This window comes from Sorex araneus, chromosome 2 (assembly GCF_027595985.1).
Source record: "Sorex araneus isolate mSorAra2 chromosome 2, mSorAra2.pri, whole genome shotgun sequence".
Taxonomy (NCBI): Eukaryota; Metazoa; Chordata; class Mammalia; order Eulipotyphla; family Soricidae; genus Sorex; species Sorex araneus.
Window position 1 is genome coordinate 63,746,791 of NC_073303.1, and position 14,160 is coordinate 63,760,950.

Here is a 14,160-nt window from a genome sequence, read left to right on the forward strand (position 1 = left end):
CTGAGTTTTAAAGGAGTAGAAATAAATCTCGATGCAATTTGAATTTTAAAAGATTTCTGAAAAGATACAATAATTCTAGACAAATTATCTTAACAGATACAAATGAACTCTTTCATTTGTGACTCTTAATGATTTAATCAACAGCATAAATAATTTCAAATGAGGCCTTCTTATATTAAACATAAATATTCAGCAAAAAAAGTCAAAGCACATTAATATATACTGTTTAAAATGATCAAGTTGTTATCAACTGTTGATGATTGAAAATGAAAAACATCTTAAATGAAGTCGACTTCTGAAAGAAATAATTAAACACTGTAACAACTATGTAGTCTGGAAAACTATTAGGAGTACAAATTTTTGTTAGACTTGATGGCATTAACAATTCCCATGATGGCTTTCAGGGGAAATTATTTAAAGCATTTTCAATATGTCATAAAACTTTTAAAAAGCCTAATGACTTTTAAATTCTTTCCCTATGTAATCAATGTTAAAAGACAAATGAGTTCCCTTATTGAGAATGTATTTTTCAAAATAAAATAGAAGAAGAGTGCAAATGTTTAAAGGACCATGAATTTTATCCAGGATAGCATGTAAGTCATTTTGCTAGATTAGAAAGTTTCTGCCACTGTATTTTAATGCTTGTTCATTTAGAAAGTCACCACCTATTTCTTTGTTCTCCACAAACTACAAAACACTCTGAGTTTATCTGATCAAAATTTACCTCAATAGCATAGCAACAGAGTGTTCTTGTTAAATGTCTATTCTTACCACAGAAATAACCAAATAACCAGTAACACCTAACACCTTTCCATTTTCAAGTTATATGATTTCCATGTCTTATCTCTTTTCTAAATCAACCCTCTATAAAGTTCTTGAGGTAGTAACTTATCCCATTTGACAATTTGAAACAAAACTTTTAGTGATGATAGATCATTTATCCCAGTTTGTTTTTCCATTGAAATTGCACTTCTCTTATCCAAGCTCAAGCTAACTTCAGCCCATCATTTGTTCAACAGAAGGAAAGCATGGTCATTCATTTATTTTCCCAGATCTACTTTAAATACTAATACCTCCCATTATATGCCTCTATCTGGGGTCTGGAGAGATAGTACTATGAGGAGGGGAGCGGGGTATGAATTTGCCTTGCACTCAGCTGCCCAGGTCAGAACCCACCAGCACCTACATGGTCCCTCGAACTCCAACAGAGATCAGATCATTTATAAGAGTGGAGCCAAGAATAGCCCCTGAACACTGCTGGGTGTGGCCTAAAAACAAACAAAACAAATAGAAATATGTCCTAATTTAAACAGGTAAATGTTTTTGACAAAGATCCACATTGCCTGATTGTGCTTGCGTGCTGTGAAAACTAATTAGCATATGTTCCTTAGATCTACTCCCCCCCCCCATAATATGCTTTATTTCTCTTACATTTTCTCCAGACACATTTTGAATTCGCAATGTCTTGTGCTGCAAGTCTCATAATCCACTTGGTTACAAAAGCACAATATCCACTTTGAAAGCGAGGCAGGAACGGGGCTAGAGACAGAGTAGAGCAGGGAAGACGCCATCATGCACACAGCCAATAGGTTCAATCCCTCGCACCCCATATAGTCCCTGGACATGACCAGGAGTGGTTCTTGAGCATAGAACCAAGAGTCAGATCTAAGAACTGCATGGTATGGCCAAACAAAGGAAGCCAAAAAAGTTAAAATAAAATAAAACTGGAAGAAGAGCAAGGGAGCTAGTTCAAAGAGCTTCCCTGTATGCCTTGTACGTGGAAACCAAAAGTTTAACTCCAAAGTTTAGTCACAGCACTGATCCCTCCCACGCTGCGTGGCCCTGCAGCCTCTAGATGGTGTGGCCCAGCTTAACACAAGGTGGTCCCTCCCAAACAAACAAACAAAAAAATTTGTTGAGCAATCGGAACCATAGCACAGAGAATAAGGCATTTACCTTGCACACTGCTGACCCAGGTTCAATTCCCATCACCCTGTATGGTTCCAAAGCCTGCCAGGAGTAATTCCTAAGTGCAGAGCCAGGAGTAACCCCTGAGCATTGCTAGGTGTGACCCACAAACAAACAAATCCAATGAACTACTTGTTACCTCGATTTTTTTCTAATATAATCTCTCCTTTGGCTTTGACCTTTCAGAAACTTGAACTTCAATACATTATACTAGTCACAGTAGCTTGGGATCATGTTTTGAGTTGTGCTTTTCCCCTATGATTCAAGGAAGAATATTTTTCTTCTTACTTTATTGCTCTGGTCTTCCATGGTACACTTCCACAAAACACTATAATTTGCACTACACAGTACTGAATCTGCACAAGGTATCCTGTAACAAGGTACAAAATGGCCTAGAAAATCAGAAATAGTTGTGCATCTTAGGCATAAAATGTTACTTAGGTAAATATCCAATGTTGTGCTTTTTTTCTAGAGAACTATCAGTCATATTTTATTATTCAGAAAGAAGACTTATTACTATTAATATTTTTCCAGTTTTTTATTTATTGATGACTTCTATTATTTAAAACCTACAGTTATTCAGAAAATTTTTTGAACAAAAACATATGCATGTTTTATACATTGTAAAATGTAATGCTAAATGTAGCTAAAGCCCACCTAAATATTTTTGTTAATCACTAGTTGGTTCATGATATTTGCAACACAGATATATATAGATATAGATATAGATATAGATATAGATATAGATATAGATATAGATATAGATATAGATATAGATATAGATATAGATAGGCACAACCAATGGTTTAGTTGAAGAAAATTTCTGACTTTATTTGGTCAAATGTAAGAGAACTACTATCAAGTAATGACTAACAGAAGAAAATCTTTGAATAACACCAATTCTGATGTTTTATCTATGCTCTCTGATATATCAAATTGTCCTTTGAAATCATACATGATTCACTTTTTGATATGTCAGAGATAAAAAATCTACTGTTTTTTTTAGAGTTTTAACAGCTTATTTTTCTATCAAATATATCACTCAGTTTGATCAGAGATGCAGAAGCACCAGGAGACGTGAGGAAGAAATAAGGATTTATTATAGGGCTTTGTGCTCACAGAGTGACACAATATAAATCCACCTCACCAACTCATTTGTCACCTTTTACCTTATCTGATTAAATTTTCTCTCAAAGAACTCCATAAAATTTTAAGAAAAGGTACTAAAGCACCATCTTTGCTAAATTAAAGAAAACAGAACAACAATACAGCTCAAAATGGGGTTTGGATATCAATTGCACCATAGTTCTTCAAATTGGCATAAAAATGCTATAAAAACAACTGCATATTATCAAAACTTGAGAAAGACAGTGGCAAAATATGGGATCACTACATGAAGTGTAAAAGCATGTTCTAAAGGATTGATAAAAATCTACCTATTATAAGTGCTAATCCCTCCAAATGAAACTGTGAATTCCTAATCCTGAGTCTTTACATGTGGCTTTACTTGTAAAGACAATCTTTATAGAAGCAAATGAAAATGAGAATATTAGGTTGGACTCTAATTCAAAAGGTTTAATCCTATTGGTTTAGTGAGGTTATAAAAGGGAAATATTAACAGAGATAAGCAAGGCGAAAATACATACCTACATGATCTGGTGACCAGAATGCTATATGTATAAACCAAAAATGACAAGGATAGCCAGCAAGGAAGGAGGAGAGAAGAGGCAAGGAAGGATTTTCCCTTCCAGCAGCCAGAGAGCAGAGCCCTACTGACACACTGATTTCATATTTCTAGCATCTGGAACTGGGGGTGAATACCTGCCCACTGTTTTAAGTTACCCAAACTTTTTGGACACTGTTAGAACAATCCTAGAAAAACCATATACTGCTCATGTTTCCTTACCTACCATTATTCTCAATGTGACCCTAAACCAGCCCTTTTATTTTTTTAATTTTTAAATTTTTTAATTTTATTTTCATAAGGTTGCACACATTAATTGATTACATTCAATATTTCAACCCCTATCCCACCACCATTATTTCGAATTTTTCCACTACCATCGAAGCCTGCCTGCCACAGGCATAATGCTAGATACTTTATTTTTTATGGCTTATTATGACTATCATGAGAGGCTCACAGCCACACACTCCTGAAATTCTAAAATTGTAAATGATTGGGGTCCAGTGACATTTCTCTAGGGAGCTTATTCATTTTGAGATTCATTTATGAGTCTCTGGATCAAGGCCATTAATGAGCTGAGATGGCACCCAGATGCAGTTCGTGGGCATGACAGCCAGGACCCAGAGCAGGCGGGGAGACAGGAAGAAATGGCCTGTCCCAGGGGCCACCAGGTCGACTGGCCCTACTCCTGTACCTGGGTTTTTCTTCTGAAAGTTTGTGGACACCGGGATTTCATGTGGAGTGGGCGGAGAGGAAACTCCTGCTCCATCTGAGGTGCCCCAGTGGATGTGGCTTGACACAGGGTCTGGAGAGACCTCTGGTGAACTGCTGTCTTCCGGGATTCACAGCTGAGTCTCTGGATCAAGGCAGTTAATGCTGCATTTTATACTTAAAGGCCTTTGTTATGTCATTATATTTTAGAACATATCAGTTCTGGGTCAACAAAACAATGTTTTTTTTTTTCCAAAAAGGACCAATAACTGGGGCTTGAGTGATAGTATAGCAAGTAGGATATCTGCCTTGCATGCAACCAACCCGGGTTTGATCCCTGGCATCCCATATAGTACCCCAGAACTGCAAGGAGGGATTCCTCAAGCAGAGCCAGAAGTATTTTTTAAGCATTGCCAAGAGTTATTAAAACAACAACAACAACAACAACAACAGCAACAACACAAAAATTCACCTCTGAAAATCCAAAACCAAACATTTACTGAAAAATAAAAATTTAGTGATTTAAAAAGCAATGATACTTCTGATGTTTTCTTTTTGGCTATTTTATTTTAGGGCCACACCCAATGCTGCTCAAAGCTTACTTCTGACTGCATTCAGGGACTCCTCACTTTTTGGCTGTGCTAGGGTGACCATAGAGGGTGCTGGGGATTGAATCTGGGCCACCTGGCTGTGTGCAAGGAAAGGGCCCTACTGAAAACCAGCCCTTTTAAATGCATTCATTCTTCTCTGTGACCCAGCACAAGTACCCATTGTCTTGCATGCAAAATCCTTCAGATCTGCCATATAGATGTGCAGAACTCATGTTCATAAATTCCATATGGGGTGCCAGGACTCAAACTCCAGTCTGCCACATGTAAGGCAAGCACATTTCCAGCTGTATCACTACTCCAGCTCAAAGTATTTTGAGGGTCATATGACAAAGGAGAAACAAATGCAGTTTTATCAGCATCAGTTATTGTCAAGAATTGATGAGTGGTATATGATTCAGTTTAAAGCTTGAAAATATGCTAACTTATTTATATTTAAAAATTGTATAGTTCTGCTAACTTATGTTATTCTAACAAAAATAAATAGCTTGTCTCCAAAAATTCTATAGTTATAGTAACTTATTTTATGTTAAATTATTATGGTGTTGAAATTAGGTCTAAAATATTTCTCATGTCATCAATTTAGGATACTGTAACTATTTTTAAGTCTTAAAATCGAATGCTCTGGTTCTGGGGAAAATATCATACAGAATCTTCAAAGGAAAAAGAAAACCTATTCCATGCAGACTTGACTAAACACTGAAAAACATTGTCAAACTGAACAGTTGACTGATGATGACCCTAGTTGAAATGTCTGTTCTTAGCCAGATTTTCAAAAGCATCAAAGTCATTCCGCAGTCTCCTGATAAATTGTCAAGTCTGACTGGAATTGCTGTTAGTCATTCCAGTCATATCTGAAAGAAAGAACAAAACTACCAATAAACTTTGGCCCTTGATTTTGAGTTTTCATCTAGAAGAAGTTGTATATACTGTCTTCCCAGAGGGCATTTTCTCTCTCAGAGAATGGCCTGAATTACATGCTCTACAATAAAAGTAAATTTCAGAATGAGTTTAAAATGTTCTAACAGACACTTGAAACAACTAAGAATGCACCCGATATGTAATTTTAAGTTAAAACAGATCATTTCATAAGTCAAACAGTTTCAGAATTACTCCTTATGAACCAATTGATTTAAAATGAGTTGTTATCCTTGCCAGTGCTCAAATATCCTGAGAATACAGATGAATTTAAGAAGCATCTATCTCAGAATTGGAACTATCTAGAAAAAGAGGAAAAAGTACTAACTTTGATAAATTATTCTTCTTTTCCTCAGTTCAACTGGGTGAATTATGCAGTCATTTAACAACAGGTAAATGTTCTAAGAAATATGTCAGTAGGTTATTCTGTTATTGTGTGAAGGCCATGAAATGTAATTATACTGAGGCTCTATGATACCATCTATTAGAACTATAGTCATACACCCCACCTGTGACTCAAACTTCTTTAAAAATCAATGGATTAGTGGGCCCAGATGCAATCCGGAGCAGCCGCACATGACACGGTCCCTCTGTTCCTTAAAGACTATGATCCGGGAGGTTCTACTAACCCATGTTGACACCCAGAGACTTATAGAAATGCATCTAGACTGTAAACTGAGCTAAAACAACAGAAATCCAAAACCACAAAGCCACAAGTTCCTATAATCTTCATTCTCAGCAATGGAAAACAAACTACCAAATGATGTCTTTTCAGCGGGTTTGGTTGTTGGGGGAAAATTCTGAATAATAATAGTCAGTTCCCTGTTGAAATATTGAATGTATCCAAAGTATAGAGAGAATAAAGTGAAGACCATTAGCCACTCAGGTGCGGGGGTGGGTGTGGGAGGGAGGTATATTGGGGTTCTTGGTGGGGGAACAGGGGCACTGGTGAAGGGATGGGGGTTTATCATTATATGACTGAGACTTAAACCTTAAAGCTTTATAACTTTTGTCACAGTGATTCAATAAAATAAATTTTTAAAAAATTAAAATAAAAATAAAATTATATAACTCTAAGTACTATTTATTGAGTTAACTGAACAGTTAAGTTATTGAGTTATGATCTTTTTCTGCAGCATAAGAAAAATAAACTACTTGTTGAAATTGGTAAAAAAAAATCAATGGATTAGTTTGAAAGCCATCAAATAAGGAGCATAATTATTTGAAACCATATCCATTGGATGAGGGAAAGGAGCCAAGAGCACACATTCACGCACATGCACACACATTGCATGCATTCAGATTGGGACTATCTATGCAAAGTTTAACAGATGTTAATTGCACATATCCTGGATGTGAGAAGTTGGAATACCTGGGAAGAATACAGACAGTGACCATTTTTCAATCAATATTTCTAAACGATGTCAAATAAAATGTTATTGGAAAAAAAGCTGTACCAAGAATTGCTCATTTTTTGCTACTTTTATGGCTACTATAGGAATATAAAGACACTAGCAAATGGTACCTTTAATAACCTCCAGGTACCAATCTTATCCCCAACTCTAAATGTGAAGATTCTCTTTTCCTTTGCAGTCTCTGATGCATTTACAACAGACAGTTCTGTGAAATATAGACTCCTAGTTCCAAATACTATTCTTCATCCAGCAGTAAAGATTAGGAACAAATTTGTTATTACAGAGTGACTCTCATTTATGAATTATTAGGCTTGTTCTCAAATAATATGATAAAGGGACTATTTCTTAGACAAGCAACTATATTTTTCACTGTTATCTCAACATAGAAAACTAAAATAATCATCTGAATTTTCAAAACACTGTACTTGAACAAAGAGGAATGACATCATTCTTTCCCATAAAAAAATTTCCTACCAGTACTTGTGTTTTTTAAAAATTGCAATGCTGTAAGGTTATACACAGTTATACACAGGAGAAATCAAGTCATAGCTGAGTCTCCAGGAAAACATCCCTTGCCTTCTACTAAATACTCGACTATTTGTTATTCCCACATATCCCTTTAAGAACAGAAGCAAAGCTAGAAATTAGCAGACTGGGTTATTGTGAAATTCACTTGTAGTATAAATCAGGAAAAAAAATGACTGAGTTAATTATTAATTAAAGTCAGAAAATTATGAGCAAAATTATCCAGGTGACATCAAAAAACAAAAGCAGGTAGCAAGGCAGCATCAAGTCAGAGAAAGTGGAGTTCTCTGAAATCCAAAGAACCATGTAAGATACAAATAAAATGGCCACATTTAAAAGTAAATTGTCAGATTTTTCTCTAGGAGAATGACAATTACAGGATGATAAGGATAGAATATGAAATTTACCCTTAAAGGCCTAGACAAAATTTGACGGGCCACCCTGACTCTTGTGGGATCACTAGAACACAAGATCACTTCTGTTCCTTTAAAGGTAGCTATATCTGCATCATCTTGTTTAAAAATGTTTTGAATACATTTTATTACTTGCTATTCTTCTAGTACAGAAAATTGGGAATAAGTATGCCTTCCCAGATTAAAAAAAAAAGCATCATATGGTTGGCATTCAAATTTATGTTGCTCATCTGTTTTCACATTAAGTTAAAATATTTCATTTCTATAGAAATATCTCAAATATTATTTTAGATATTTACAATGTTCACCCTGAGTTCATAGTTGAACTATGTGGTTTTTTAAAAAAGGAAAAGCAAGAATCTCAGAATTGAAAACCAGAATGAATTCAAAACACTGGTATAAACTGCATATATTATTCATTAATCTGATTTCTTTACAATCTGCAGGGAAGGGTTAAAAGTTAAAAAATCTTATTTTAAAGTAAAAGGTGTTTAGAAAAATAAATAAAACCAGTTTAGACCTGAGAGATGGTAAAGCAGGTAAGATGCTCGTCCTGCACACACCTGGCGCAAGTTCAATCCCCAGAGAATCATATAACCCCCACCCCCCACCAATCACCCCCAAGTGATCCCCGGGAACAGCCTGGGACCTGAGAGTCATTGAGTGTGACCCTCAAACAAACAAAAATCATAGAAACAGTTTACAGGAAAACAGCGAAAGATAAACTTCACAAACTGGAAAAAAAGGCAAGACTCCATTTCCTTTTCTAGGAAACAGATAATAGATAGCCAGAAATGTATAGATATTTTGTATTTATGCATATGTATTCACACACTAAATTAAATGTTAAGTTATTTTTTTTAATAATGTAGGAGTACTGCTACTTATTCAGCCATTGATTAAGCTGACTGAATTGGGCATGAAGTCCACATTACTTTTTTTTTAATTCTATTCTGAATGTTAACTTTATCTTATTATTATTCCGTCCCCCCCTTTTTTTTCTTGATTCACTGTGAGATACAGCTACAAAGCATTCATGTTTGAACTTCGGTCATATAATCATCAAACACCCATCCCTTCACCAGCGCATGCTTTTCATCACCAAAACTCCTTAGTCCTCCCCCGTTCCAACCCTTCCTCTGCTTCTGTGGCAGACAATTTCCCCCATGCTCTCTCTCTACTTTGGTTTCATTGGATATTTTGATACCAGTCACACAACCACTCAAACCTGCTAGACAATTTGTTTTGTATTACTTGTTATGGATAGAATATAATGTCCAGGAAATTCTGTGTCATTATCTTCCAGAAGCTTTAGTTTATAGTCTCTGGGTATTGGCCATTGATGAGTTTACATGGTGTCAGGGGCAGTTTGTGGGTATGACTGCCAAGCTTCTGGAAAACTGGGAACTTCGGGGGAGGAGGCCCAGTCCCGATCCAAGAAGGCTTGGAGATCTCAGTCAGGGGTTCCCGCATATCTGGGTTTTCCTGCCAGTTCACTCTCTGGTGAGGTTCATCCCATTTTGGGTGAGGCTCGTCCAAGCATGTGGAGAGTGGCCTTAGGCATGGCAGTGGTTGGGTTCTAGAGGTTTTCTGCTGCTGGAGTTCTGCTGGGAGCAGGGAGGGAAACTCGACCCGGCCCCCTCCGAGGTGCCCCCATGAAAACAGCCTGGCATGGGGTCAGGGCATTCTGTGGCGTTCTTTCCTGGGAACTTAAGTTTATAGTCTCTGGGTCTTGGCCACTGATGAGATTACATGGTGCCAAGGGCAGTTTGTGGGTGTGACTGCCAAGTACTGGAGAACTGGGAACCTGTGGGGAGGAGGCCCACTCCCGATCCAAACAGGCATGAAGAACTCAGTCACAGGTTCCCACCTATCTGGGTTTTCCTGCTGGTCCACTCTCTAGTAAGGTTCATTCCATTTTGGGTGAAGCTTGTGCCCTTTTGACTGAGGCTTATCCGAGCATGTGGAGAATTGCCTTGGGTATGGCAGCAGTTGGGTTCCAGAAGTTTTCGGCTGCCAGGTTTCTGCTAGGGGCAGGGAGGAAAACTCCACCCACCCCTCTCTGAGGTGCCCCCATGAAGACAGCCTGGCACGAGGTCAGAGCATTTCTGTGGCACTCTCTTTCGGGATCTTTAGTTTATAGTTTCTGGGTCTTGGCCATTGATGAGATTACATGGCCCCAGGGGCAGTTTGTGAGTGTGACTGCCAAGCTACTGGAAAACTGGAGACCTGGGGAGAGGAGACTAAGTCCTGATCCAAGCAAGCCTGGGGCCCTCAATCACGGGTTCCCACCTACCTCTATGCTACAGACCCTAGCTGCATCTTTTGATCTCTTTCGAGATATATGGGTCTCTGAAATAAAGCCAATAAATGAGCTTACATAGCTGAACCAGAGGTGGTTTGTAGGTGTGTCTCCTACATACCTAACTTTTGGCCGTTTAATTCGTGGTAAACTTGGCCCCAAGTTGTTGGGGTCTGGCCAAAGGCACAGGAGCAATTTTGGGGTATCTGGAAGTCTGAAAGCATCATCAAGCTGCTGATGCACTCACCCCACAGGTACAGATTTACCTGCTGTCGGCTCCACACCCCCTGAAGTTATTTTTTAAAGTGGTAGAAATATTAAAGATGACCCAGATATATAATCTGCCATTAAGAAAATCACCTTCCTCAGAGAAACTAGTTGCTCTGAAATCACAAAACTCTGCAATAAGTAGGGCAATATATTAGGATAAATTGTATATATGAAACTATTCAGTCATTTTTTTACTTAAAATGTTGGCATTTTCTCATGGCTCCATCTAAACCTAAGCAAATGAATGATAAACCACTAAAATATAAAATTCTGTGAACTAAAGAGTAATTTATATACTCTTTATTCTCATAATCATTCTACCCAAATTATGTTACTAATTATAAACTAAATACTTTTCAACTCTGGTATGTTTTGGTTTTTTTTTTTTTTTGCTTTTTTTGTCTCACTCAGCGATGCTCAGGGGTTACTCCTAGCTTTTGCACTCAGGAATTACTCCTGGCGGTGCTTGGGAGACCATATGGGATGCCGGGGAATCGAACACAGGTCAGCAACGTGCAAGGCAAACACCCTACCCGCTGTGCTATCGCTCCGGCCCCAATTCTGGTATGTATTGACCAAATGTCACCTTTATGTTCTTATCTGTAAAGGAAGATTTTAGTAGTGTCTGCAGACTCAAATTAATATAATGTTATGTCATGATCTTTATTGATTTTATTAAACTGAGTGCATTTTAGTTATTTCTATTTAAAGGGGTATATCGGAGACCCTGGGCCCCTCCTGGAGATTCTTGGGCAACCAAGCCAATAATTTAGATCAAGGTCCAGATAATTCAGTGCTGTCTCTACCCTCGGTGCTGGGGATACCCCAATCCAGCTGACCAATGCTTCAGGGCCCCAGAGTTGCACCCTGCATTGCTGAAGGACTGTGTTCTGAGGGGCAAATCAAAGTCGGCTACATTCAAGGCATGCATCTTAACCCCTGTGCTCTCTTAACCCCTGCACTAAAAATGGAGTTTAAAAAGTGGCCTATTTTCCCGATGTGAACTACTCTCTGGAAAAAATTCCATGATGACTAAATAAAAAAATGATTTAAAACTATAATTAACATCCAAAATGATTGTACTAGATGCACAAGTTAAAGTAGTACCTCCAGAATAGCACATTAGAATATCTATCTTCAAGAAAAGAACTTGTCAGGAAAAAAAATCAGAATCAGAGACCAGAGAGATATACAATTTTAGGGTGTGTGCCTTACACGTAGGAGACCCTGGTTCCATTCAGGATCAGATTTGATCATAGACATCCATACAGTCCCCCAAGCACCACCAGGAATAAATCCTGAGCACAGAACCAGAAATAAATAATTTCTGAGCATCGCTTGGTGTGTAGTTCCAAAACATATATATGTATATGTATATGTGTATGTATATGTATATGTATATGCACACACATATAAAAGATACATATATCCATACATCATGCATATATATATCACATATATATACACACACATATACACCACATAACACACATATGGAGAAGAATCAAAAACAGGAAAATACTGAATTATATTGGGGATCAACAACCTTTTAAATCATGCACCAAAATTCAAGCCCTACTTTTCTGCATCTTCAAATCATGGAGAAGATGGTCACCATGCCAACTCATTGAAACTGTTTCCATGTCAACTTAAACAATGAATAGTAAAAGGGTATTATTTTTCCAGTTTTCTCCTGGAGATAAATCTCAGCAATAAACAATGAGCCTCATCAAGTGTGACAAAGAGGTGCTTCACCATGCCTGCCAACCTCAGCTACTCAGAGCCAATTTGACTCTAAGTGAGTTGGACGGATGTGTTCAATGCTATCCAACATTCTAATGTGCCTCCATGCCAGATTTACTGACCCCAAGTACTCTTGTGACTTGAAAGAACAAATGCAGCTTTTCACATACCAGTTTATCTCAGAAACAAAAAAAAAAACCAAAAGGACAATTGCTTTCTTCTAAAAATGCGATGTATTTATTCATTCAATGCTATGTATTTTAAAGCACTGAATTTCATCTTTTTTAATACTTTAAGGATAAAATCTGAGTCTGTCAGGAATTCCCAATATTTCACTTCGATTTTATGATACAGTAGAAAGAACACCAGGCTCAGAAAAGCTATTATACCCAAATTTAAAGTTTATTATAGAAAAAGACACCAACCTGGCCAAGGTTTAAGGAGAAAACACCAGGTGATTTAAAACACAAGCTTCCAGGTGTTCTTCCTCAGTGAAGTCACATGGATGTACTTAATTCTCTCAACAACAATTGGTGAAAATATATGGTTAGTGTAATCAATCAAGGAAAGTCACACGAACCTTCCTTGAAGATTAGAGATTTTATGGGAGGTCAATAAGATAGGTAGGTGGGATTTGCTTGCACTACTCACCTTCAGATACTCCAGTGCAATAAAAAAAAGAAAAAGAAAAAGCTTGCATAATCATAGTTTTATATGAATTCCATAATAAAACTGGTGCCTCATGGCCCAAGGTCTCAAGCAGAAAAAAATCACCCTTTTCATGAAACTCCTCAGAACTCATTTCCCAAAAAGTGATCCAGAATTAGTCCTCAAGAGAAGCTTTTCTTAAATTATTCAGATTTTGAGAAATCGTAGCCAGCTAAGTTAATGCTTTCTTGCAAAGCAGATTGATACTTACGATATAAAATCTATCTTCCCCCTCCCCCAATATTCTTGGTACATAGCAAGAAAAACTTAAATACCACATTTCCCACACTCACTTGCTGCTGCTAATTATGACCATGTGACTAGACTCCGTCCTACGGGTTGTGTGAAAATCCTATCACACTGCACATAAGGAATTTGTTTCCCCTGGACTTCCTCTATTTGTTATTCCTACAGGAGCATGACAAATCACCCCGTCTCATCATGACTGAGCAATTCTGTACCAGATAATACATCCCATGGAATTCTCATACGTGTTCATAAAAGGCTTCCCCTGGAGGAAGCAAATTGTAATAGGTTCACACTCAAATGGGGTGAAGATCATAACAGATTCATTATATATCATGAGCCTAGTCAGTAAAATTAGCAGCATTCACATCAAAGCAGAGCTCTGGTGAATTCCTACTTCCTAAGGTTTCCATAAAAACTTGGGATAAGCCCTATAGATGCCAAATTGCAAGAGATTCTGTAAAATAGTGAAGATTTCAGAAGACCCAAAATAAATACTACTTAATAATCCAGGTGAAGACATTTGAGTATTTCAGTACCCTGTGTGGCTGTACATGCTAACTCAAACATGCCCTTGTGATGTTGTAAAAGTGGTCAGAATAAATGACTACTTGTTTGCAATTCAATACAGTTTGAAAAATAAGAAGGA